The sequence below is a fragment of the Saccopteryx leptura genome, chromosome 6, assembly GCF_036850995.1.
Source record: "Saccopteryx leptura isolate mSacLep1 chromosome 6, mSacLep1_pri_phased_curated, whole genome shotgun sequence".
Taxonomy (NCBI): domain Eukaryota; kingdom Metazoa; phylum Chordata; class Mammalia; order Chiroptera; family Emballonuridae; genus Saccopteryx; species Saccopteryx leptura.
In genome coordinates, this window is record NC_089508.1 from 57,489,015 (window position 1) to 57,516,613 (window position 27,599).

The window sequence follows — 27,599 nt, forward strand, 5'->3', positions numbered from 1 at the left end:
CAACACGTTTGCTGTTAACACACTTAACTAGCGGGATGAGCCCATCACTGCTCGTGCATTGTCACAGGAATCCCCGTTTGGACCTGCCACCGAGCCTTGACTCCCTGCATGATTTTAAGGGCCCACTCTTTAAATTCATTCGGATCAGAATCCTTCCTCTCATTATCTCTCTTACGTAAATTTGGCTCCCTCTAACACTCCCTCTTCCTGAAACCCAGAGAACTCTAAATTCAATTTGTAACACAATAGCTCCTTCCCCAAAAAGGGGAGTTTTATTGTGCTGACCAGTTTAGTTCTCCTTTGCAAAAAACAAACAAACAAACAAACAAACAAACAAATATCATTGCAGGCCCATAACCTTCAAAAACTGTCTTCATTCCTATGATACATTTTTTCACTCCTAGAATTTGCAAAGGCTTACAGTGTTTTATTTTGGTCCATGATGCTTAGGATGATTATTAGCTGGTGTCCTTTAAGTGGGATACCTTTACCAACTTCTGTACACACTCCTGGACTTACCTCCTGGGTCTCAGACTGTTTCTGATGCCAGATCTTGCTTCTCTGTTCCCAGCTGGCTAGTCCTTGGAGCAGTAGGAACTACAGAGGAATAGACTTTGTTCTACATGAGAAAGGACTGGGTCATGATCATAGTGAGGGAGAGAGTGGTTTTAGCAAGACCGTAGCAGCTGGAGGCTAGTTTCCATGCAGTAGGACTTAGAATCAAATATAATATTGCTCTAAGTGGCATCCTTCCGGCATTAGATAATAACAGTTCCTGGATCCCCTGTCAGGAACTACCCAAGGAGTAGAGACATCTGGCATATGTGGAAGACATTGGATGCATTAATATGTTATTAGGAGATGATGGGAACAAATATTCAACCTAGGGACTTGGCTCTTATCAGTAGGGCTCTTGGTGCATTAGGAGAAAAATTACCTTTTCGCATGAGATGTGCAGCATGTGTTCAGACCTGTGAGTCTGGTTTTGGATTCACAAATGGAGATGCGCTGAATCTGACAGAGGTGACAGCTTCTCACATGTGGAAAACTGAATAATAACAACAATTCCATTTGTGAAGAAGAGCTAGAAATTAGAATTTTCAATTCTAATGCAAGGCAGAGGCTGAGATGAACAGACTCAAATTGAAGTTTTCCTGGGCTCACTATTTTTCTTTTTAAATGACAAAGGAAATAATGGTTGATGAAGTTGCCTCTAGGGGATCTAAGAAAGATTCTTTCTGGTATTTAAAAAAAATGAGATTTCACAGGGAGGCTATTAATTTCTACCAGCCATTTGATAAACCCAGCATTAGCTGGTTTAATACTATCAAAGGCTGTATTTCCCATAATGCTCTCAGTGGCTTACTTGTAAATACAGATTTCTGCTATTTGGAGCAAAATATCTGACTATAAAAGGTGTAAGTTGGCTTGGTTTTTGTTTGCTAGTTATGGTATGATGGAGCTCTGAATATAAGCAAATAAATATATGATTTACATTACTTTAGAAAATTAATATCAAGACAAAACTGGTTTTCAAGTCAGGGGAGTAACAGAATCTTGAGTCCTAGTTTCTATGAAGCGTCAAATACAGGGAGGGGAGGCCCTGGCTGGTTGGCTCAGTGGTAGAGCGTCGGCCTGGCGTGCAGAAGTCCCGGGTTCGATTCCTGGCCAGGGCACACAGGAGAAGCGCCCATCTGCTTCTCCACCCCTTTCCCTCTCCTTCCTCTCTGTCTCTCTCTTCCCCTCCCGCAGCCGAGGCTCCATTGGAGCAAAGATGGCCCTAGCACTGGAGATGGCTCTGTGGCCTCTGCCTCAGGCACTAGAGTGGCTCTGGTCGCAACATAGCGATGCCCAGGATCAGCAGAGCGTCGCCCCCTAGTGGGCGTGCCGGGTGGATCCCAGTCGGGCGCATGCGGGAGTCTGTCTGACTGTCTCTCCCCGTTTCCAGCTTCAGAAAAAATACAAAAAACAAAAAACAAAAAACAAGGAGGGGCAAAAGTAGGTTTACAGTTCTAATACAATAATTAATAAATAAATAATACAAGAGTAAACTCTGTTTCACATACTTACAACTGTAAACCTACTTTTGCCCCTCCCTGTATTTACACAATGACTGCATCTTACACAGAAGTTACTTTTGATTTTCACTAATCATGACAGTCTCTAAGAGCTTGCCTAAATGGCTAGTGAATGTGGGCATGTGGGTCCCATCCCTGAAATCAGCCTTAGATTAAGTTTCAGAACAGAGGTTCTCTACCTTGCACATTGGATTCACTTATATATACTGATCTGAAAGATTTTGATTAGGAAAATCAGGCATCTAACAAGCCAGTTTTCCCATAAATAAAAGCTATAAATTCTTGACATAGTACCAGTACAATGCCTTAACCCTCTGGAAACTGAAACAAAGTAGACAGATTTTGGAGGACTGGAGTGATTTGGAGATGAACCTTGAAGCAAGCATCTTCTACGGAGAAAAAGTTCCATGGGCTCAGTGGCAGCTAAAACTCGGGACTCAAAGCCCCCTAAAATTTTAGACAGAGGAACTACAGGGAAGAGTCCTGGCCAACCAGAGATGCCAAGGTGTGAGAGGGAAAACCTAGAAAGAAAAGAGCTAGAGAAGGAAATTCCAAATTCTGTGTTTAAATCCAGCCCAAGCTTCCGGTGAATCTCTAGCACATGACAGCGAGGGGTGACTGGAAGTATGATGCAGTCATGGCCGAAGGAACTGAACTGAGGTCTGTACTCTCGCCACCTCGGATGTGGCAGTGTGTAATTTGAGTTTAACCAAGTGGGCTATCTACGACAACAAAAACACCAACACTCTTTGAAGAAATGTAATCTAAAGTCTTTACAACTTAATATTTACAATGCCTAGGATATAATCCAAAATTACTCAACATATTAAGAGCCAGGAAAATGTGACCTGGTCTCACGAGAAGAAACATTGAACAGCTGTCAACCCTTATGTTTTAGTTCCCTAGGGCTGCTGTCACAAATTATCGCGAACTGGGTGGCTTAAAACAATTGAAATTTATTCTTTCCCAGTTTTGGAAGTCAGAAATCTAAAACGTAACTACATTAGTAACCAAAAAAAGTAGGTTTTTAACAAAAAAGCAAACTTAGGGCTCGAAAGGGTCACTATGCAGTGACAAGAGGTTTGCTGCTACAAGAAGGTAAAACACTTCTAGCCATGTATGTAATTAATAAATATTCTTAAAATGTATAAAGCAAAACTTGATAAAATATAGGATAAATCAATAAATCCCCTATCATAGTGGAGGATTTCAACTCACCTCTTTTGTTTATTGTTAGGTCAAACAGACAAGAAGATTAGTAAAGTTGCAGATGTTTGAAAAACAAAACTGACAGGTGTAATCTAATGAAGATATATGGAATTCTATAGCCAAACATGAAAGAAAACATGTTATATTTATTATGATATTTATATATTATTAGGTATTTAAGATGTTGATGGGTAGCAATTTTTGAATTAACTTTTCAGTGTGTTACTTACATAAAACTGTATGTGTTTTTGAGAGTCCTGCTTCTATATTAGTTTTTTCTTATTGTGCAACAAATAACCTAAAATATAGTGGCTTAAAACAAAACAAAATTTCTGCAATTCAGAAGTCTAGTATTGTGCGGCTGGATTTTTTTCTTAGGGTATCATCATGCTAACATCAGCATAACCACAAAAGCTCAGTTCTCATCTGGGCATAAAGGTCCTTTTCTGAGCTCACTGGTCATTGGCAGAATTCAGTTCTTTGTTGTTGTAGAAGCAAGGTCCCCATTTCCTTGCTTTATTTTCTGCCCCGATGGCCACTCACATTACTTTCCATGTGTCTTCCTCCATCTTGAGGCCAGAAGTGCCCCAAGTGATTCTGTGCATGCTATCACTCTCTCTGACTTCCTGTTATATCCTCCTCTGTTACCACCAGTCAGAAAAAAATTTCTCCTTTGATAGGCTCATGTGATTAAACGAGTCCCACCTGTAATAGTCTCTTTTTTTTAAAAGTCAACTGTGTTATCTATGTAACATAACTGGATCACAGGAGTGATATGTTATCAAATTCACAGGTACCAGGTAGTGGAATCTTAGAGGTCATGCCTAGAAATTATGCCTATGAAATTCCCTGGTCAATTTTTTTTTAACCCACAAGTTGTGTTATTTTTATTGTTTTAAAATCCATGATATACTGTATTTCCCCATGTATAAGATGCAACTTAAGTTTGGGGTCCAAAATTTGAAAAAAGAAATGTATTACATAAAGTTTCAAGTTTTATTCATCATAAAATTCATATAACTCCTCATTACTGTCAAAACTCCCATCCATTAGCTTGTCCTCATCTGTGTCTGATGACGAATCACTGTCTTCATATATTGCCTCGTCCTCAGTTCCATCTACAGCATTTGAATTGCCACATTTCTTAAATGACTTGACAACAATCTCAATCTTGATATTATCCCAGAATCTTTTCACCCAGGTACAAACTTCTCCTATAGTTGGTTTCTTCACTCTTCCTGCAGATGTCAAATTGTCCCCAGAAGACTTCATCCATTGGTTCCATTTGTCTCTCATGGCAGCTTTGAAGGGTTTGTTAATGCTGTTATCAAGTGGTTGGAGCTGGGATGTCAAGCCTCCAGGTATTACGGCAAGTTTTGTTTTTTGCTCTGCAGCAATCTTCTTTGTGTTTTTTGTTATGTGTGCCCTGACTGATCAAGCACCAGTAGGGCAGGTTTGTGTGGAGCTGACCTGGTCTCCTTCTCCAAACTGTCTCAAACCAGATCTTCATCCCATCCTGATCCATCCAACCCTTGTCATGAACATGGACAATCACTCCTTGAGAAATGTTTTCTTTTTATAAAATTTATTTATTCATTTTAGAGGAGAGAGAAAGAGAGATAGAGAGAGAGAGAGAGGAGCAGGAAGCATCAACTCCCATATGTGCTTTAACCAGACAAGTGCAGGGTTTCAAACTGGCGACCTCAGTGTTCCAGGTCAATGCTTTATCCACTGCACCACCACAGGTGAGTCCAGGAATGTCTTCTTTTGGCATTGTTTTGCATTTGAAAATCAGAATAGGAGGCAGCTGGGTTCCATCAGCACAACAAGCTAAAACTGTATGATGGCTCTTTTCATGTCCACTTGTCTTCACAGTTACAGTTTTCCCCCTTCTTATCAATAGTTCTGTTACTTGGGACATCAAATTGAAGGGGGACTTGGTCCATATTTGCAACCTGTCCCTACTCAAACTGCTGTGTCTTCCGACATTGAATGACAAAATGATGAAATTCAAGGACCTTCTGCTCATAGCTTTCAGGCATCTGTTGAGGCTGGTGCATGTACGCATGCTTAGTCCATTTCATTTCATGAACCCGAAGCGCCAACTGTGTCCTCCTTTGGAATCAGTAACTTCTTTTTCATCAGCAATTCTTTTTGCCTCTTGCTGAACCATTTTTGTGGACACAGGAGTTCCAATTGCCCTTTGCTCTTCAATCTGTATCTTCAATTCCCTCTCTAAATCAGGCCATTTTGCTGACTTGCCTCTCATGGCCTTCTTCTGCCGCGGCATTTTCAGTAGGGTTTCTTCTTCCCGTAGCCAGTCTCGGATTGATTTCTCAGTTGGAAGAGGAACAAACTTACGTTCAGCAGCATGATTTCCATTCACCTTTGCAAACTGGATCCCTTCTAACTTGAATTCAGCACTGTATGAAAATCTTTTCTGAGCCATTTCTGGGCAGAATGTGGCAAAACATAACCTACTGTAATATACTGGTAACAAGTGCGAAACAGTGAGCGCAAAGACAAGTGAGAAAAAGCAGGAAATGCAAGTAAAAAAAATCTAAAACCACTGTATAAGACGCACCCAGTTTTTAGACCCCACGTTTTTTGGAAATGATGCGTCTTATACATGGGGAAATATGGTAGCACTTTTGTAGGAATTCATAATCTATATTAGAAGAGCTATGACTGTATTTCATAATTTCTCATATGATTATTTCTTGAAACTATAAGTATTTTGCTACTTCCTCTTCAGACCTATGAGATTTTTAGCAGATCTATCTTTTTGTACTTGATATCTGTATTATAGTCACAGAAAGATAACTATAAAATGTTAATTCTTTGGAATTAATAGAAGCTTCCTTTGAAGCCAGTATATAGGTAATTTTTATAAAGGCTTTATTTTTTTCTCAAAATAAATTTGTGGTCTCCATTTGGTGTAAACTTCTGTTGACAGTGCTATTAATTTTTTTTTTTTTTTACATTTTAATCCATTTTCTACATCATCTATCAATTCCTGAGAGTATGTTAAACTCTTTAACTACAACTGATTTATTGTTCCCATAATATTGTCATTTCAAGGCTATGTTTTAGGGATATATAGATCATTATATATCCTTTTTTTTCATTAGTTTGTGCAACTTAATTGAAGGAAAATTAATCAAAAATTGGCAGAGATATGAGATAATTACTCTTCCATTGACAACTTCCAACATTTTTCATGGATGCATTAAAGCACCCCTGGCATTAGCCATTGCAAGCTGAGATCTCTGGAAAGCAGGCTCTGAGACAGAATCAGTGTGAAGGATTATATCAGAGAATGCTCTGAGGAACAACTATGGGGAAGATTGGGCTGCAGGATGGGGTAGGAGGTGAACTGGGCTACAGTGCAGTCTCAGCAGAGGCCGCAGCTGGGTACACAAGAGCTCAGAGGCTGGAGTGGCCTTTCAGTGTTATTCTCAGTTGGGATTAGGGAACTGGGTTCTTATGTCCCTGCAATGAGTAGATATTGGGTCTAGGTTGCTCTGGAAATGGGTGTTACCTTGAGCGACCTTCTTTCTGCAGCTGAGAGCAATTCCTGGAGAGCACTGAATGCTCAGGGACCTAAGAGCAGCTGTGTAAAGGGTGATATATGTGGCACACTTGTGCTTCAGGGAAGAAGACAGCAGATCTGGTTAGTTTATTATCTTGTTACCTGTTTTGTTATCTCCCAGAGTCGGTATGAAGATGAAAGGTTATGTGTGTAAAGTGTCCGGCATAGTTGGTACCTAATAGATTATTATTAGTAGTAATAATATTAGTATTTATATACTTACATTACTTTGCCATGTATAAGCTTTTTTCAGATTTTTAACTAGCTAAAATTAGTCATATTTTTTATGTTGCCACCTAATCTTCATAACTATGATTTTGAATAGTGCTTAATATTTAATTCCAGTGGATTTGCCATAATGTATTGCATTATATTTTACTTTGTATATAGTTGAGTTGGACATCTTCATGCATCACTATTTTTTTCAGGCTTCAGATTATATTTTTAGGCTGGATTCCCAGAAATGAAATTACTGGGTCAAAAACATCTTAACAGGTTTTGATCTAGAGTGCCAAATTAGTTTACAAACACATTGTGATAGTTTTGCTGCCATTAGCAATATAAAGAATATCAATTTTCCTGAAGCTTTGCCAGCAATGGGTATTGCCATTAAAAAATGTTACTTTTATATGTGAATAATAATAATTGGCTTTAATTTCTATTTTGTTGACTACTGGTGAATTGAATATTTTTATAAATGTTTATTTACTATTAATATGTACTCTTTACAGATTATCTGTCCATATTCATTACATATTTACGGGATATTATTAGGGCATTAAAATAATCAGTTCTGTGGACTTTTTATATAGTAAAATTATTCATCCTATCTTTAGTCAACATGTTTTGTTAGTTTGTTATTTTTTTTCCTTTTACACTGTTTTAGATATAAAATGTTTTAGGTTTTAGGGGGTCATATTTGTTGATCTTTTTCTTTGTAATCTATCCATGCTTTTATAACTTAGTACAACATATCATCTTAATAAGTCTCATATAAACATTAAATTTTATCTTTTAATTAAAAAAGTATTTTTAGTTAACTAATTCATCCAGAATTTATATTATATTGACCCATGGGATGATATAAAATTCTAAGCAGTTAATTTTTAAATCAGCTATCACAACATTGTTTTATTGCTAAAGTTAGTCAAGAGTGATGGGTTAGGGTAGGAGGTTGAAAAAGAAAAAAAGATTAGGAAGAGCCTGGTAAGGAGCTGAGTTAAGAGAAGGGGATCAATGAAGCCAGATCAGAGTGTTTTGTTCAATGTAGTTTTCAGGTGCATTAAGTTATTCTAGTGGAACCCTGGCTGGATAGCTCGGTTGGTTAGAGCATCATCCCGAAGAGCAGAGGTTGTGGGTTTGATCACTGGTCAGGGCACATACAGGAACAGATTGATGTTCTTGTCTTACCCTCTCTCTCCTTTCCTGTCTCTAAAATCAATAAAATAAACATTTAAAAAAAAACGTTATCCTGGTGGAAATGAAGTTAGATTAATTGATATTGATGAAGGATGTTGAAGAAGCATGTGACCAAGTATGTGAAAGTTCCCACTTAGTGAAGTCAAACCGAGAAACTTCCCTGTCCCAAGTTTCCAGGATGTCCTGTCTCTCTGAAGCCAAAACTGTAATCACAGTGAAGGCCAACATGTTAAGAAATCCCTCTTTCTCTGTTGATAAGTAATCTTGTATTTAACTGTAATTATTATCCTGTGCTCGATCAAGTCATTTATTTTTACCGTGGCACCAAACTGTTTTAGTTCTTGACATTTTCCTGTATGTTCTGGGTTTGAAAGGGCTTCTTTCATCCACACATTACTTTTTATTGTATTTTAAAATTATTTTTCCTTGATTTTTCTTTCAAATTAACTTTATAATAATTTTATCCAATTTAAACAAACAAAATAAAACATATATTACAATTTTAATTTAAATTGCTTTAAAGCAATACATTAATTGAAAAGAATTGACATATTTAAAATATTTAGACTTTTCATAGAGGAACATGCTGAATCTTCCCATTAGTCAAGTTTTATTTTATATCTTTCAGTAAAATACTCTGGGCTCCTACTCTTCTCTCTCCCAATCTAGGTCACACACATTTCCCATTAAGATTCTATCTTCGTATTTTACATTTTTTGTTCTATTGGGAATGTTTTTTTTTTTCCCTAGCATGAAATGTTCTATATCTTTATCTAGAAACTTTATTGATTTTCAAAAATTAATTCAAATCTTTTTTTCAATAGCTTTTCTATAAATATTAATAATTTTTCTGTTTCCTACCAATATATGTAAGTCTTTTTCTATTTCATTTTTATTACTGGTCAGAACCTAAATATAAATATATTTGTTTTGTGCTTGATTTTACTAGTGTTGTCTTTAGTAATATTAACTTTTAAGTGTGGTGTTTGTTGTTTTAAAACAAATATTTATATATTGAGTGAGACATGCTTCTATTTCCATTATTTAAAGATGTTTTATAACTAGCGGTTATTTAATTTTGCCTACCACTTTTCATTTTTTAAGATAAAGTTGTCTGATTTTTCTTACAAGGCATAATGGTAAAATGATTGCATTTTCTAGCATTGATCTGTTCTTACTTCCCAAATATAATTGCTATTTGATCATAACAGTCAGGTTTTTAAATTAGTTAATGAATTTCATTTACTATTATAGTTATGATTTTTATATCTATATTTATAAATAACATCGAACTATGAGTTCTTACCCTATATATGTCAGGTTTTATGTCACTTTTATATCTGCTTGGAATTGTGCAGCTTTTAATATTATTTTATGTTTATCAAATTCTAAAGAAATTTGTAATGATCTTTCTTTTTTTTCTTTTCTTTTAAAGGTTTAAAAAAAGTTATCAGTAAAAGCAACTAATTGCCAGGGATTTAGGGAAGAATATTCTATTTAAAAATTTTTATCTTATTCTATTCAAGTTTTTCTTGTATCAGTTTATTAATTTTTCTTAGAATATTACCTATTTCATTAATAATTTTAAATTTAACAGTATTTTTTTATTCTTATGACTTGTATATTGGTTGCTAATAGTTTCAGTAAAAAAAAAAAAGTTTACTGGTCTTTCTCTCTGGTTCTATATGCCATAGATTTTGTTCATAATTTAAAAAAATATCCACATACTGGCTTTATTCTGTCTGAAGAGAGAAGCCACACACATTCACAAATGGTTAGAAAATGGACAGTGAAATTATCAAGTTAAATTACGAACCTGATCCTGGTTTTCTCTTTCCTCTGTAAAGCACCATTTTCCTCCCATCTGGAGAGTGAAAGATTTACTCTTTATTCTTGGAATTTATGTTTTCCCGAGACACACCCAGGTTAATTCTTTCTAGAGTAATTTTGCCTTCACAGTCAGCTTTTAAAAAATATAAATAGTCAAATCTTCCCTGGGAAATTATTCTCCTACTCTTTTTAAACTTTATGGCTTCTTTATAAAATTTAACTTTTATTTTTACCAAAGTCTGCCATGTGTTTTATTTAAAGATTTGAGTAAGCCCACAAGGCTTGCCATGAAAGACATCCTTCTCCCTACCAGCCAATCCTCCTTCCTGCAATTTTCTATTTTCCAGAAGCATCCGCTTTCAAATCTCAGTTGTTGAAGCTCCATTAAAAATAACGGGTTTCTTTAGTTACGTATGGTGTGTTCAGGTGTTGGCATCGTTATGGGAGTTGCTCTACATCCTCCTCCCCATTCACAGCCCGCAGCACACTTCCTGGTCCCCCTCTTCCCAATTTGGTCTTCCAATTTTTTTTTACATGTTTCCCTTATTTTCTTATTTCTTTATCTTTTTGCTCTATATTTTGGCAGGTTTTATCAACTTTATCTTCCAATCTTTACTGTCATTTTCATAGGGTTTGAATATTACACTTCCTTCTTCAATCAGAAATCTGGTTACCGAAAGTTTTCTGTCCTCAATTTCTGGCATAAAAGAATGAGAGCTATTTGAATCTGTCTTCTTTGCTTCTTATATCTTTTCTTGACATTTGCATTTCTGCTTTTTATTAGATAAGAATTTCACAAGCCTGCCTTTAAATTATTCCCTCTTTCTCCTTAAGTGTCTTCCTTGCTATTCATTGCCTTTATTCAATTTCTTAAAAAAAAAAAATGAGGTGATTTAAAACACGTTCCAAAAACACTTCTGTATTTTCCAGTTGCTTCATTTGCACTTGTTTTATGGACTGTATCAATCTGTATATTCAGTAAGCATAATATATTATTCCTTGAATTCAACCTATACAAATGGGAACTATTTACTTCAAAATTTTCAGCTTGGTTCTCCTCTTTGAAATTGTTAGTGTCTTTACTTATACATATTTTTTAATATTCAGATTTTATGAGTGAAAGTTTCATATTTTGAGATCAATCAGGATTGACAGCTGATGCAGATTTCATCCAGAATGTGGTATTTAAACTGTTTGTGTGTGTCTGTGTGTGTGAAATGAACTGCGATTCTAGTTTCCCTCGTGGCCTCTCTAAGGAGCAGTCTATTTCATTTCCACTTACTTCCACAAAATTTTAGGAGTGCCTCTCAGATTTTTTCTCTGCTTCATTAATGAAAAAGCAGTTACTATTTGGCTACTGCATTTTTATATATTTCAGAGTAGTCTTTTTGATTCAGTAAAAGCTGTGTTTAATGGTATATTATTGAAAACATGAAGCAATATTCTTTTTCTTTTTTTCCCCTAAGATGTGTAGCTTTTGAAGTAAATCTATTTCAGAGGAAGAACTTTACTTTTTGGAGAAATTAGTTTTTGTTACCTTTTGCTGGATATTTTCACAGACTTCACTTGATTGTATTCTTTTTCTTTTACTTTTTTTTTTTGAGCTAGGACAAACGTCGGACCAGTAGTGATGAGGAGGAAGAAGGTGAGAATTGCTGTCAAGTTCGTTCCCCAGGTGACCCCATCAGTTCCTGTTTAGTACAAAGAATTGTGTGCCCAGCTCCAAGTTCTTCCAGCCCGTCAAGACAAGGCTGTCCAGTAGAACTCTCTAATATAATTCTACATTATCATGTTACTGTATCTGCTCTAATAGAGTAGCAATTCACTACATGTGGCTCTTAAGCACTTGAAATACGACTAATGTGACTGAGGACCTATATTTAAAAATTAATTTTAATTAATTTCAATTTGAACTTGAACAGCTACGTGTAGTGAGTGGTTACAACATGGACAGCAGAGCTCTTGGCATCTCAGAGCCTTCAGATGGAGAAGAAAATGTCCTAGGCAAGAGTAAGTCTGAGTCTAGATGAGGAGGAAGATGTCAGCCAGCAGCTCATGATCTTCTAAGACCCTTGGTCCGCAGACATAGAAGGAAGCTTTAGGTGAGAGTGGGAGGTCTTTTAGTTTGAGAAAATACAGATTCCATTAAAGAATAGTTGAATTTCCAGTGTGGAATATCCAGATGCTTAGGGACAGAGACCCAAATGCTCAGCGGGTTGGAAAAAATACATACATGGGATGCAAAGCTACCTCTGTAAACAGCTGCTTCTTAACCCTTACTCCAGCATTTCAAAAATTCCCATAAGTACCTCTCTACCATTCTTTTCTGCTTCTCATTATGGTTAAACAATAACTTCCTACGGTTTAGCATTTAGTTTAAGGAACACTTGGGAGACGGATTTCCTTGTACTTTAACTATTTAGCCATCTTTTCAAAAGAACTCCAGGTTTTCTTTTCAAATGTGGAAAAAGAGCTAAGTTCTCAGCTAGACTGATATAATGATTAGTTTGATCATCTGAGAAGTGAGAGCATCTAAAACACATTTGTTTTTAGCTCTTCACTTAATCCTGACAGCACCTTGTCACCTGACACTCAATTTAATGTTAAATTGGTGGAAGAAATAGAATAGGAGGGGTGTGGAAATCATTTGTTACTACCTCCAAGACAGGCTCCCCTCTGTCCTCCTCGGCCTGGGGACCCACTATCCCATTCAGATTTCATAGTCTCTGGTCATTTTAACCTGAATCTCAGCGAAACAACTTCTCACCCTGCTTTGCCCTAATCAGATCTCTTTTGAGTGAGAAAGATGAGGTCCATGATTACATCTTCAAAACTCCATCCATTTGGCACTGTGGCCAGCTTTTCAAACGGCCCACAGAATTCCTGTCAATGGAGTTCTGTGAAACCCGGCGCACGCTGGGATGGCCTTATTTGCTTTCTGCTTTAAGTAGAAAAATTGGATTTAGAAAGCTTTTCCTAATCTGCATCTCTGCAATATAAAATAAACTTCTTACATCTGTCACCATCAGCATTCTCCTTGTTGTCTTTACTTTTATGTTTCAAAGAGGAAAGGCAGGGTGCCCTTTCTTTCTCTCCCTATTCAAACACTGTCTTGGGGCAGCCAGCCCTGAAGATTAGTGACATCTTCCCGGCTGAGATGATGGGGACCGGAACAAATGTAGGATTGCCCTCCATACCAGCCACATTCCGTCCTTATTAAACTCTAAGGAGCAACTCTTGATCTGGAAGCTTCTAAATGTTTTGAAACTTTTTGGATTGTAAAATAAAAGTTAAGCCTAAAGCTCTCTGAATATCCTTTTTATTGATAGCATTGATTATATCCTAGCAATAATGTTTTCAAAGCAGGGACTGAAGCCTACTTGCACCAGAATCATCTCCTGGACTAGTTAGAATAAAGACTCCCGGGGCCACACCAGGCCCTACGAAACCGGAATCTCTGAGACCAAGGCCCCATCTGCATCTTAACACCTCCTCAGATGATGTTCATGCTTTCCAAGAACCACTTTAAAAGAAGTAATGTTATCAAATAGCTCATTCAATAGTCACTTTTACAGTCTGGGAAATCAGACAGCAACCTTCCTGTCAGTAGAAGATGGATCAGAGGAGAATAAAGCATGAAGTATAGGCATAAAGGAGGCATGATTTCTCATTCTGTGCCATTATTTGCTTGCTGTGGGACAATAGGAATCAACTTAGTCTCCCTGACTTGGGTCCCTTGTTCCTAAATGCTTGCTTTGCAGGCTTGATAAGGTATGAATACAAATCACATGGCACATAGTAAGCACTTGGTTAACATTTTGTATTATGATTTCTCAATAGATGCTATATATTTAAAAGATTTTATCTATGATACAACTAGATTTTATGAAGCAATAATTTATTTGTTCATCAAAGACATGTGCACCTGCCAATTAGGGTTCTGATGAGTTTAAGTTCTCCCATTGATGTCACTCCTGTCGATTGCAAAGGAGTTTCGTGTTTCGGCATAATATTGCCATTCAGTTTTTTAAAAATAATTAAATACCTTCAGCACCCACTTGACTATAGCCTTTGTCAGTTCTACTGGTACCTAAAACTGTGTTGGGCAGCTGCACAATGTTAGGCCCATGTTTAGCTAACAGGGGCCAACTGTCGTCCATGTCGTATAATTGAGAAGACAATGCAAGACAGTTTAATTCAAGACCCCATCATTCCAATACCATAGTCACTCTCTATTAGGGCTGTCAAATGAGTGTTATTCATCCTTCTCCCTGAAGCACATTTTGTGATTTGGGTTTATTTTTCTTTACAGAAATGGCTTTCCTCATCATTAGCTGGTTAATGCTTGGAGTTGGATTTACCTGGGGAGGTAGAGAGCCTGGGGACCCGGCCCCTAACTTATGGAGAAATCTGTACTATTGGAAGGCACATCCTGGTGGGTGCTCGTATGCTTCAGGCTTTCTCAGAGATGCCTGGGAAATGGAAGGGCTGATCGATAAGACCTACACTACACAGCTCTCTTCAACCACAGCAGCTCTGCATGGAACCCATTTCTTATTTGAGCATCCATATATAAATTTGAAACAAGACTGTCACTGTAAACATTGAGCAACAATCTCTGAAATTTACTGATGTAGTCCAACATATTAAAGTTTGAATTATGGCTGAGCAAACACAAGTTCCATCAAAAAGACAAAAATGCCTGAACTAAGGACTCTGAGTTGCTTGGATTAAATCAGTTTTTCAAAGCATGTAAGAAGTGCTGATTATGGGGCTGGGTAAAGACAAAGGGACAGCCCTGTCTGGTTGGCTCAGCGGTAGAGCGTCGGCCTGGCATGCGGGGGACCCGGGTTCGATTCCCGGCCAGGGCATATAGGAGAAGCGCCCATCTGCTTCTCCACCCCCCTCCTTCCTCTCTGTCTCTCTCTTCCCCTCCTGCAGCCAAGGCTCCATTGGAGCAAAGATGGCCCAGGCGCTGGGGATGGCTCCTTGGCCTCTGCCCCAGGTGCTAGAGTGGCTCTGGTCGTGGCAGAGCAACGCCCTGGAGGGACAGAGCATCGCCCCCTGGTGGGCAGAGCGTTGCCCCTGGTAGGCGTGCCGGGTGGATCCTGGTCGGGCGCATGCGGGAGTCTGTCTGACTGTCTCTTCCCGTTTCCAGCTTCAGAAAAATACACACACACACACACACACACACACACACACACATAAAAGAAAAGAAAAAACAAAAACAAAAAGATAAAGGGACAAATAAATACGGTTTTTGACCTCAAAGTTTGTGAAATCAAGTAAAGAAGCATAGGAGAGGTATAGAATTAAATACAAGTTGCCTTAACATATGTTAAAAGTCTTATGGGAACCCAGCTGTGGATAAAAAAATGATAGGAAACATTAAGTACTAATTCTGGGTTAAGTACTATGCTTGATTTTGTATCTGTCTCTCTATCTAAATTTTTGAAGCAGGAATCACTTTTCCCGTTTTACACAGAGGAAATCCAAGATTTAGAGATTTAGAGAAGTGTATCTTGCCCAAGTTCGCATGATCATTAGGTGGCAGAGGTTGGAATTCCAGTAGAGATAGTCTGACTCTGGAGCTCACATCCTCATCCAATAGGGAAATATAAAAACATTTTAACAGGAGTTAGTTTTTTGAACTTGGCCTAAAATAATAAACAGTTTTAAAATGGGTGGTAGGGACTGATGACTTTCTGAGACCCTGCCCCACCACAAAGGTCTGCAGGAACCTGACAGGGGTGGGAAGGGCATAACTAGACTTGCTGTACCCTCGGACTTTTGCTGAGTGGCCTCAGACCCAGCACTGGCACGGAGTTTGAACCTGTATCAGTCTGGTGAATACCACATGCTCCTACCTAGTAACTCATAGAGAACTGAACTCTTGCAACTCAAGTACTGCCAGAGGCTCTTTCAGTGACTGAGCCTAACAGGTAGCTGGCAGGTGGAGGCAGGTAGAAGCAGATCTCGGGTGCTTTGGACCTTCTGTGGACCTGCCCTTGGGCTCAGTGCTGGTGAAAGCTGGCCTTGGTGCAGAGCTTGGTCCTTCCCATGCACACCATGTCCCAGCAGAGGCAGCCACAAACTTTGGATCCTTTTGTAGCTCCAAATAGGTTGCCCAGGGCCAGTCACAGGCAGTGTCCGATATTGACTTGAACTAGAATCCCTCCCAAGAGGCCACAGAAAAACACAACTAATAACCAGCCTTGGACAACATCAGAGCAGAATCCAATAAGCTTCACAAGCAGCATATCCCAAGGGAGATCTTGACAGACACCAGACCCTGCTGAGGTGGATTCCACTTCGTGTGGTCAGCACCTGCACTGCAGCTCATACACCATCACCGGTATTGATTCTTACAGTCAGTCAGCCTGAGGGTGGACCCCATGCAAGAATGGGCTAATAGCAATTAAGACTTAATTACAACAGGAGTCATAACCCACATAAGGGGCATTCCTGGAGCACCCAGCTCAGGTGGTCAAGGACACTATACCACTGGATCCCACAGGACACCTACATGTAAGGCCATCCAACCAAAGACTGGGAGATATACAGATCTACCTAATACATAAAAACAAACACAAAAGGCAGCCAAAATACAGTGTGTGTGTCCGTAAAGTCATGGTGCTCTTTTGACCGGTCACAGGAAAGCAACAAAAGACGATAGAAATGTGAAATCTGCACCAAATAAAAGGAAAACTCTCCTAGTTTCATACCTATTCAGTGCAGTTCAATGTGAGCTCATGCACAGATTTTTTAGGGCTCCTTAGGTAGCTATCCCGTATAGCCTCTACAAACTCATCACTGACTGATGGCCTACCGGAACGGGGTTTCTCCACCAAACCGCTGGTTTCCTTCAACTGCTTATCCCACCGAGTAATGTTATTCCTATGTGGTGGCGCTTCGTTATAAATGCGCCGATATTCACGTTGCACTTTGGTCACGGATTTGAATTTAGTGAGCCACAGAACACACTGAACTTTCCTCTGTACCATCCACATCTCGACTGGCATGGCCATGGGCTGCTCCTCTGTATACACGGTGTTACATCATCATCTGCACATGTGCACATGCCGCCACATCATCCTACAGAAACTGGGAGAGTTTTCCTTTTATTTGGTGCAGATTTCACATTTCTATTGTCTTTTGTTGCTTTCCTGTGACCAGTCAAAAGTGCACCATGACTTTACAGACACACTGTAGAGAGGCAAAGAACATTCTATCAATAAAAGAACAGGAGAAATCTCTAGAAAAAGAGCTAAATGAAATAGAAACAAGCAATTTACCAAATATATAATTAAAAAAATGATTATGGGATGGTCAAAATAACCTAGTGAGAACTTCAACAGCATGAAGAAGGACATAGAAACTGTGAAAAAGAATCAGTGGTAAACGAAGAGTACAATATCTGAAATGAAGAATACATTTGAAGAAATAAACAGTAGGTTGGATGAAGCAGAAGATTGAATCAGTGAATTGGAAGACAAGGTAGCAGAAAACACCCAATCAGAGCATTAAAAAAGAAAAAAGAATTTTCAAAAATGAAGATAGTTAAAGGAATTTGGGGGACAATGTGAAGGGTAACAACATTCATATCATAGGGGTCCCAGAGAAGAAGAGAGAGAGCAAGGGATTGAGAACCTATTTAAAAAATAATGACAAAAAATTTCCCTAACCTGGTGAAGGAAAAAAATACACAAGTTCAGGAAGCATAGAGTGTTCCAAAAGAGATGAGTCCAAAGAGGCCTACACTAAGACACATCATAATTAAAATGGCAAAGGTTAAAGACAAAGAGAGAATTTTAAAAGCAGCAAAGGAAAAATTATTACAGAGGAACTCCCATTCTACTGTCATCAGATTTCTTGACAAAAAAGTTTCAAGCCAGAAAGGATTGGCATGACATATTCTAAGCCAGTATTTTTCAACTGCCAGGCAACAAATGGTCCACCAGAAATTTTGTGCCAGTTCGTGAAAAAGTTAACCACTCTAATGTTGTAAGAAGATTTCAGACCCAATGATCTTAGTTGAATTTGCTTATGCCCCGAGTGATTTCTGCCTTAGCGGTCTTCAAAATAATTTTATTTTCACTGGTTCCCCAGTGTAAAAAGGTTGAAAACCACTGCTCTAAGCTATGAAAAGCAAGGACTTTAAACCAAGACAACTTTACCCAGCAAGGCTATTATTTAAAATTGAAGAAGAAATAAAGAGCTTCCTAGACAAGAAAAAGCTAAAAGAGCTCTTCTCTCAAACCAGTATTACAAGAAATGTTAAAGGATCTTCTTTAAAAAGAAAAGGAAGAAAACAAAGCAAAACAAAATAGAAGAACATAGTTATAAAGAATAAAACAACAATAAATATGTACCTATCAGTAATCACTTTCATGTGAATGACTTAAACGCTCCAATCAAAAGACATAGGGTAGCTGAATGAATAAGAAAACAAGACCCATATATATGCTGTCTATAAGAGACCCACCTCAGAACAAAAGATACACATAGACTGAAAGTAAAGGGTTAGTAAAAGATATTTCATGCAAATAAAAATGAAAAGAAAAGCTGGGGTAGCAATACTTATATCTGACAAAATAGACTTTAAAGCAAAGGCTATAGTAGGAGACAAAGACAGACACTACATAATGATAAACGGAGCAATCCAACAAGAGGTTATAGCAGTATGGTGATTACCAGAGGGAAAAAGGGGCATAAATGGTGACATAAGGAGACTTGATTTAGGATAGTGAATGCAATACAATATACAGATGATGTATTATAAGATTGTACACTTAAAACCTATATAATTTTATTAACCAATGTCACCCTAATAATTTTAATTAAAAGATGATTAAAAAAAAGAAAAGAAAGAAACAAAAGTAGCCTGACCTGTGGTGGCGCAGTGGATAAAGCATCAACCTGGAACTCTGAGGTCCCTGGTTCAAAACCCTGGGTTTGCCTGGTCAAGGCACATATGGGAGTTGATGCTTCTTGCTCCTCTCTCTTTCTTTCTTTTTCTTCTCTCTCTCTCTCTCTTTCTTTTTCTTTATTTCTTCTATGAAATGAATTTAAAAAAAAGTAAAATGAGTGGTGGTAGAGGATCGTGGATGAGGAATGTATTTCCTGTAGTTTGCTCAGCACAAACAGCCCTAGAAGCCTGTTAAAATGATAAAAAACACCAGTGTGGGGCCACATTTTGAAAAGTTAGCAATTGCTTTATAACTCCTAGGCAATAATTGAATGGGAGGCAGCATGGCATGCTGTTTAAGAGAGTTGGAGTCAATATCTGCTATTTCCCAGCTGTGAGACACCAGGCATGTTATTTCATTTCTCTGTGCCTTGGTTTCCTCATCTCTAAAATGGGAGCATAACTAATTTACAATGATGTTATGAGGATTAAATGTTTATTGTACATGAGACATTTAATAGTGTCTTTCACGTGGTAAGAACTCAATAAATGGTAGCTAATTATTTTTATTAACTCTCAACTTCATGACTACTAAAACAAGCTAATATTTTTGAGCACTTATATATAGAAGGTGTTGCACCAAACACTGCACTTGCATTATTTAATCTTCACAATAGCTCTTTGAGGCCAGTACTATTATTTCCCCAATTTACAGTGGGTGAAACTGAAGGTCCCAGCATTGATTCCAAAGTCTGAGCCCAGAGCCCTATCCTGTGTTTCACTCTTTCCCTTTATACTGTACTGCTTGGAAATTTCAGGAAGATTTGATGTAGGTAGGAGGTTGAAATGAGTGGGCTTTGTAACAACCTCCCCAAATTATATCAAAGAAATGATAGCCAACTTCTTGAGTTTCATACCTTTGCAAGGGCTTATAGCCTCTACCTTAAGGTCTTTGATTTCACTTTATGCATATTCTTGTATGAGGCATTCCATGATCATATTTTTTTTTCCACATCTTTGTGAAAGGCTGTATAAAGTAGCTTTTACTGTATAACAAACTACCCCATATATAGTGACTTAAAACCATAGTTGTTTACTTATGGTTCTGTGGGTTGGAAAACTGGGCCGGGCTCAGCTAGGCGATTGGTCTCCTGGTCTTAGCGAGGCTAACTCTTATGTTTGAAGCTAGCCGCCAGATTGGCTGGGGCTGGCTGGTCTGATATGGAGTTCATCTGGGATGACTCATTTTCACTCCTTCATTCTCTCATTTTTCAAGCTGCTTGTCTGGACTTGTTTACATGGTGATGCAAGAATTCTAAGAATTACAAGAGAGAAGACAAACTCTAATGTGCAAGCCCTTTTTAAGTCTCTGCAGATTTCATGTTTGCCATTTGTCTCAACGGCCAAAGCAAGTCACACTACCAAGCCCAGGCTCAGATTGTAAGGAGACAGGGCACATAAAAAATTCGAGTACATTACCGTTACACTCTACCAGCCAAGCTTTGCAAAGCCACCTACATTGCCAATACAAGCTTGGAAGGCTATGGAGGAGGGCATCTTGGGTGGAATGGCACTGCGTAGTCTGCTTACTGGGGGCACTTAGAAATACTCTTGGTGTGACTGTGGCACCAGATGGTACCAGAAAGTGACATGACACATCAGGAACTACACACTTCCAAATTGTCCCCTTCACACCCCCATGCTCAGCCCTTGAATCTGAAGGAGGCCCTTGTCAGAGATAGCATTCTAGTAACTTCTGAGGGCTGAGCTATGAAACCATGAAATGACTGGTTTATTTTTATCTTCCTCCCTCACTGTGCCTCCAGGCTGGCATGGCCTGGAGAAATAGCTGTTTCATCCATTAGAATGTGTACAGCCCTTAAAATACCTTGGCAGAGGCATCTGCAGCCCTCTCTCGTCATTGTCACTCCAAAGGATCACTAAGTTCATCTTGCTTATCTTTGAAATTAGATGATGATGGTATCATCACACAAAACTCTCTGGGGTAATAAGCTTTGGGCTTAACATTCAATTTTGTGGCCATATCAATGGTTTCTGTAGTCTCATTTCTATTCAACTATAGGTTATGTCCCATTTATTTCACAAAGAAAGAAAATGCTGCAGGGTATCCGAGGTCCTTGGTATCTGGTATCAAGCTGGATGCACATAATGTTACAACCCATTCCTTAGTGCTGGTCATCTTGGGAAACTACAATAAAGAGTCTGATGGAAACAATGTTTTTTTTCTTTTCCTCCTGTGATTGTGGTATGAAAGATAGTCTAATAATAAAATTCACCACAACAGGAAAAATATATTACCACTTTGTAAATATCTTAAGAAATAGAATAGCAATGCTTTCATATCCTGAAACTTGAGGCTCGGAGCAGAAGATTCCAAGGGAATGAGGTGATCGTGCCTGCCAGGGCTCAGCCTCGCTCTCTCCGCCAATGCCGCCGGGTGCCATCGGTTTCTGGCCTGCTATGGCTTCAGTTCGGATTTCACAGGCCCTGTGGGGAGAGTCCTCTTTTGTATGTGTGGTTTTCTAATACTTTCCACAGATACTTTTAATTGAGGGGGTGAGGATTTCAGGTTTCAATTCCCTAGGGACATTTCATTGACTTTAGACCATCAGCTTAGTTCATTCAATAAGCAATTTTGGAGCTTCTTCTATGCCAGTATTTGTTCTAGGCTGTATATACTGACTTTTGGGTACTTGGAATCTGATGGAATTTGATGAAAGAGCATTCCTGTGGCCTAAAAGGATATCTTATGATAAAGTCACCATGAAGAAGTACCTTGAAGAGAGGGATTCCTTTTTTGTAAGGCACAGTAGATCACAGAGGTGATGTTTTAGAATATGCACATTGAAGCCCGTTCTACCTGCCTTGCTGAAAACTGAGGCCTGTAAAGATTGAATGGCCCTGGCTGGGTAGCTTGGTTGGTTAGAGCATTGACCCGGTATGAAAGGTTGTGGGTTCAGTCCCCCATCAGGGCACATATGAGAGTCAATCAATGAATGCATAAATAAGTGGAACAACAAATCTCTCTCTCTCTCTCTCTCTCCCTCCCTTTCTCCCCCTTCCTCTCTCTCTCTAAAAACCAATCAATAAAACAAATTTAAAAATGATTGAATGGACTACTATGTCTGGAGCTGTGGTGGACGAGATAGTTTATAAACTACCAAAAGATGCTTGGCAAATAGCTAAACTCTCTAAACACGCTGGGCAAGGTGTTGACTATTTTTATAGTTTTTAATAAGAAGATGAGCAAAAGAAGGGAATTTCCCCAAGGTTAAAAATGGAACAGGAGCAGGAGTCCAAAGAGATAAGTGAGTGTTCAAATTGCTGCCAATTTTATTACCAGCTACCAATAAATTCCAGGTGAACAGGAGTTCTGACTTCAGTAGCTGTGCCTATGTGTAAGGGAGGCAGGCAAAAGTCCTGCTCCGGGAGGGACGCCAGCTGGTGACATCTAAGTAGTGCTGGGACCCATGAAGAGCAGTATCTACAGGGATATGATGAATTAGAAAAGACAACCACTCCATGAAGGCAGGCAGCAAAGAGGCTTGGCGGATTCAGACGTGCTACTGAGGGATGGAGACTATGATAATGATCTAGTTAGAACGTGCATCTAGGACCTGAATTCACAGTATTTGCATGGTCGGAATAACCACTAGCTAAGGATTTTCATTTAAAGCAGACCCAGTAGGCAGGAGTGCATATCTCCAGAGGAATCCACATTCAATCCGTACTATAAAAAATTCCCCTAAGCTGAGTCCCAGTGAATGTGAACTCATAAGTAGAAATCACAAAATGTACAAGGAAACTAAGCACCGTGATCAAGAGTTAACAGAGACAGCCAGTTACAGCAACGACCTCACATATTTAACATGTTTAATACATGTTATTTAAAGAAATACAAGAGAAAAAGAAAATATGAGTAAGAAAATATGAGTAAGAGACTATCAAAAAGTTACCTGACATGAAATACTTGCAAAAGTACTCAATGGAATGCCTGAAAATAAAATAAAAAAAAAGATTGAAATTTAATTTTCAATGAAATAATAGCCCTAAGTAAAAAGTGACAGAAATCCACTTATGGCAGAAATCCACTTACAGCAGAAGGGATAAATAAACTGTGGTATATTTATACACTGGAATGTTACAATGCAATGGAAAAGAGCAAGTTATTTCTAATAAAGCAAAGTGTATAAACCTCATAGTTACCTTACGAAGCAAAAGAAGCCAGAAACAGAGTACACGTTCTCTATGATTTCATGTATAAGAAGTTCAGAAACAGCCAAAGCTAATCTATTTCACTGTGATCAGAACAGTGGCTATAAATCTGAGAGGGTATTGCTTGAGAAGGGGCCTGAAGGAGCAGGCTGGGTGCTGGGAATGTTCTATATCTTGGTACGGATGATGGGTATGTGAATGTGTACACCTGTAGAAAGCCATCAGGTTGTACACTTAAGATGTATGCTTTCACTGGGATACATGTTACCTACACCTCCATATAAAAGAATAAAAACCTCAATGGCCCTATCTTCCAGTTCCTTTGACACACTCACCCGCAAGACCAGCTTTGACACAGCCAAAAGAGAAAATTAATGAATTGGAACTAAAAAATTATATACAAAATTCATCACAGAGAGGCAAAGACCCAAATGATAGAAATTAAGAAACATGGAGGCTATAGTGAGGTCTATGCAGAGCTCTAGAAGATAGAATGGATGAACTGCTTCTAAGAAAGAAACAAATCCTTTTCTGAATGTCTAATGAACTTCATGCAGTATTTTTTTTTTAAACAGGGACAGAGAGAGAGTCAGAGAGAGGGATAGATAGGGACAGACAGACAGGAACAGAGAGAGATGAGAAGCATCAATTATCAGTTTTTCGTTGCCACACCTTAGTTATTCATTGATTGCTTTCTCATATGTGCCTTGACCACAAACCTTCAGCAGACTGAGTAACCTCTTGCTCAAGCCAGCGACCGTGGGTCCAAGCTGGTGAGCTTTTTGCTCAAGCCGGATGAGCCCGCGCTCAAGCTGGTGACCTTGGGGTCTTGAACCTGAGTCCTCCACATCCCAGGCTGACGCTCTATCCACTGCGCCACCGCCTGGTCAGGCCTTCATGCAGTATTAATAAAACAAACCCACACCTAAACACATGATAGTAAAATTGTAGGCCGAAGACAAAGAGAAGATCCTAAAAGGAGGATAAAAATACAGATTATCCACATTAAACGGTCAATTAGACTAAGGAAGTCAGTAATGTTGCAAGTCAGTAGATGAAAGGGTGCTACCATCATGTATTGAAAACAAAACAATTCTCAATCTAGAATTATAAACTGAAGGAATGAAGGCAAAATAATAATTTTTAAAAATCAGGTGAACAAAACAAAACTGAAAAGAAGACAGACTTCACTACCAACAGATTCTAAAAGATTTTCTAAATGATGTACTCTTGGAAAAAAAATGAATATAGAAGGGTTGTCTGAGATGAAAGAAAAAATAAGGAGTGAGTAAACCATCAAACCATATGTATATATACCTATATATAATAGAATTATTTGATACCATCTTTATATATATCATATATACACAAATATTTATATTTTACATATTTGAATATATATTTGACCCTTATGTTAAATAGCATAAAGAAAGATCTAGAGTATTGTGCAGGGTAGGAGACTTGTCCAAATAACAGAGCATTCTGCCTAAAGTTAGTTGAACTGCTGCTGAATCACCCTTTCACTAATGCTACCTGTTATAAGGTCACTGTACTCCCGAGTTGGAAGTTTTGTTAGATTTCACGGAATTCCTAGAATCGCCACTGAATCACTAACTCTGTTATATATACCAATTCTGTCATATCTGATTATTGTCAATGTTCTTCTTCATTATAATTGTTGAAAATAGCAACCCTGGAATAAAATAAAAAACAGATTTTATTCTTATCATGCAAGTAAAGCCTAGAGATGAATTAAAAACAGATTTTATCCATTTACATAATTAGGGAATTATTTGCAGCATCAGTCCTGATGTATGTGCATTTGTTTGACAAATGTGGTGATTTGTTCCGGGATAAATATGTATCCTTTGTAAATACTTTTGATATTGATGGGGGAAAGGGACCTTTAAGGAGCAAATGCCACAAATGCCTTCCTGCCCTTTGAAGAGTGCTAAGTGCTACAAAAACATGAGGCCTTCCTCTCAACCCCTGCTAGGTGAGTACAGCACCCTGCAGAGGGTGGAGAGGGTGGCTGCTGGAAGCCAAAGCTGATAATTCGAGAATCCCTTTTCCTGGCTGGCATTCTGTTATCACTATAGTAATGACAGGCGGGTGGTTTTAAACCTTGACCTCAATTTTCCAGTTTTTTCACGACCCCACCTATCCTTTCTGTCTCTTAGTCCTTTAATGGCCTTTAATTCCTTAGTGGATGTTTTAACCTAAATAAAAATTCATCATTTCTACTACTTTCCAGAGGCAGTTCTAATCTCACCTTTCCTGTGAATTCTGCCCTGAATTCCCTGGCAGGATTAACCAAACCCTCCTCCACACTCCCCTGCCATTCATGTCTCTCTATTGTAATTATTTGTTTGTAGGCAGAGAGAACCCGGGAACAGCTTCTCATATCTCCATCCCTAGTAGTCAGTCTGATAAATACTTGGTACACTGAAACAGAGTTATGCCTATCTGAAACAGAAATGTGGCTTATGTGGGGCTGCACCCGATGAAGACGCTGATGAATCCTTCAGTTTCTATCTGTGTCTTCAAGAGCAGTTCCCGGCAGCCTCCTCTTACTGCATCTGCCCCCAATTAGGTAGTTAGAGCAAATATTCACACCCTCACTTGATAGATAAAAGCCCAAGAAGCCCAGGTTTAAATGGCTCACACAAGTCCTGCAGTTCGTGCAGAGGGTGAGCCGATGAAGAGGGTGGCAGATGGGAAATAATAAGGAATAAGGTTTCTACTCCTTAGAGAAATCACTTCATTAATTTTCTTTCCACTTAAATCCAGCTCCGCCTTCTCCAGGCCTTTTCTTCACAGGATCAGAGAAGCAGCCTTTTGATGGAACAAAGACGTACCACAGAGATGCTGAATGCGGGCTGACCCTCACGTGGGGACCATTTTCCTGTGGAAGCAGCAATAAGCATAATCATAATGCCTGCTTGAACTTGGCACTTTTCTTCTCTTTGGCATAGAGTCTGAAATTACCCGCTGCTGCCTTCAGCGTGGCAGTGGGCTGCTGAACAGGAAGAGGCTGGGGATAGTGCAGTGTGTTATTGTGGAGAAATTCTCGAAGCTCTCAGGGTTGTGAATGGCTTTGGTGACTAAGGTAACCTGGGGCAGGTGAATAGGCAGGGTGATGAGTAGGAAGCTGTGATACTGTTTCTATGGAGGAGTGGGCCGGGGCATCTCACTGGGGCTGTATTGTGTGCCAACACTGGGCAGAAAGGCCCATAAGAGGACCATGCCGAACCTTTAGACTTAAACAGACAAACCTACGTCTCAGGGACTCCAGCAATGTCAGGAAACTTAGTTTCATAGAGGATTAGAAGCACTGATAACAATGAATAACTCTTTGCCTTTCTTCTCCATAAACAATGTCACACACTACTATGAAGATTCTCGGGCATTGATTTTCTCAGGTGTGAATATAACCACTTCTGCGGCAATCTCTGGCATGGGATAAGGCAGTGTTGACTCCCAGGCAATAAAAGGAGAATTGTGAGAATTTAGGAACCTTGAAGGAAGCTCTTCCTCAATGTATTTGTTTTGGCAACTGGTAGGGTAGATTTCCAAAGCATAGACCTGCCTGAGCCCAACCAGGTGCCATTTTCTTCCCTCTTTCACAGCTGGCTGTGTTGAATGATTGATTGATTTTTATTTAGAATTTAAATTTAATGGGGTGATATTGATTAATAAGAGTACATAGGTTTCAAGTGACCATCTCCATAGTATTTGAACTGTTGATTGCACTGTGTGCCCATCACCCAAAGTCAAATCATTTTCCGTCACCATATATTTGTCTTTCTTTATTCCCTTCTCCCCAGCCCTCTCCTATATCACCCTCCCCCTGGTAACCACTTCACTTCCATCTGTGTCCATGTGTCTCAGTTTTATTTTTATTTTTTAAATTTTATTCAGAATATTAACTTTAACATGGTGACATTAATCAGTAAGAGTACATAGGTTTCAGGTAAATATTTCTATAGCATTTGAACTGTTGATTATGTTGTATACTCATCACCCAAAGTCAAATCATTTTCTGTCAACTTATACCATTATTTCCCCATGTATAGGATGCACCATAATTTTGGGGCCCAAAATTTGAAAAAGAATGTATTACATAAAGTTATTGAACTCAAGCTTTATTCATCATAAAATTCATACAACTCCTCATCACTGTCAAAACTCCTATCTATTAGCTTGTCCCCATCTGTGTCTGATGATGAATCACTGTCTTCAACAATGAGCGCAAAAACAAGTGCAAAAAAGCAGGAAATGCAAGTAAAAAAAAATCTGCAATCACTGTATAAGATACACCCAGTTT